This window comes from Pundamilia nyererei, unplaced genomic scaffold, assembly GCF_000239375.1.
Source record: "Pundamilia nyererei isolate P.nyererei 1_Seehausen unplaced genomic scaffold, PunNye1.0 scaffold00038, whole genome shotgun sequence".
Classification (NCBI taxonomy): domain Eukaryota; kingdom Metazoa; phylum Chordata; class Actinopteri; order Cichliformes; family Cichlidae; genus Pundamilia; species Pundamilia nyererei.
Genome location: NW_005187439.1, coordinates 850,982 through 852,337, shown reverse-complemented (window position 1 = coordinate 852,337; position 1,356 = coordinate 850,982).

The window sequence follows — 1,356 nt, the reverse complement described above, 5'->3', positions numbered from 1 at the left end:
GTGTGTGTGTGTGTGTGTGTGTGTGTGTGTGTGTGTGTGTGTGTGTGTGTGTGTGTGTGTGTGTGTGTGTTTGGCATAAATACAGTTATATGGTTATTCTCCTATTTGCAACCACAACAAGATGTCTCACAGCATGCAGATGGAGTTTATCTAAGAAACAAAAAGTTGAAATCTGAAGAAATAAAGAAAAAACAAGACAGAAGAAAAATGGACAGAGAGGTTGTGAAAGCGACAGAAAGAAAGAGGACAAAAAGCACCGTGAGTGTGTAAAGTGTGATATACCACAAAAGATAGAACGGACAGAGCCTGGGCGCTCTCCCGGCAGATCCGCCCGGTTTGTGTGGCACTTAACATCGTCGTCTTTGTATACAGAGCTTTTAACAGTCATGCAAAGGGCACAGTTTTATTCTAACAAGGCGAGAGAGAGAGAGACAGAGAGAGATCAACAGAAACTCACAAAGAAGAAGAGAAGAAGACAAAGAAACAGGGAGGCACAACAACATTTCCTCCAGACAAAACAAGCGCTGAGCGGTAACTGAATTCTTGTCCTGATGCGGTAAAGCTCCCCCAACCCACCATGAAAAACACCACCCTGTACATACAGACGTGTGGGAAATTCCTCACAGCTAAGGTGGACACTTTCCTCCTCCAGCTGATGAGACAGGAAATCCTAATTCTCACCTTTAAAATATCTTAAGACTCTTTAGGCCATATATTTATATATGTCTTTATAGGTATACATTTGCATTCGGGCCTTGTGTGTGTTAATTAAAATACAGCGTTTGATAAAACATAGGTCCTCACTGACTGATGGCTTGTTGCCTGCAGACCCTCTGGCTGATTCAGTGATTTCATTGCATAAATCAGGTTGTTAAATTTGGATTTTTTTTCTAAATAGAAGAAAAAACGTAGACTGCATCCCCTGTAACACTGCGACGAGCATTAGAAAACTCCTATCAATGATCCTTAGATGTAACCCTCTGTTGTTTGTGCAATGAAGGCAGAGAAAAGAGCAGCTAGTCTATGACCATCATTCAACTGGACATTAAAGGTCTTGAATAGTAACCCCCCCCAACCCCTGTTGTTTGAGACACACAGGTAGAAAAAAAATGCTTAACTTGGCTTAAAACACACAACCCCGACCACCCCTGTAAGCTGTGATGTGACCCCGCCCTCCCCTCACCTGTCCTCATCTCCGAGAGAGAACGAGAGAAAAAGAAAGCAAAACGGAGGATGATCTGATTGATTGATTCCTGACGCCATTCCTGAGCAAAGTGGATTTGACGAGTGAGACCCAAGGAATCCAGGAGATGTGGACATCGGCAGAGGAGCATTCAAACAAAAACAAACCCAAAC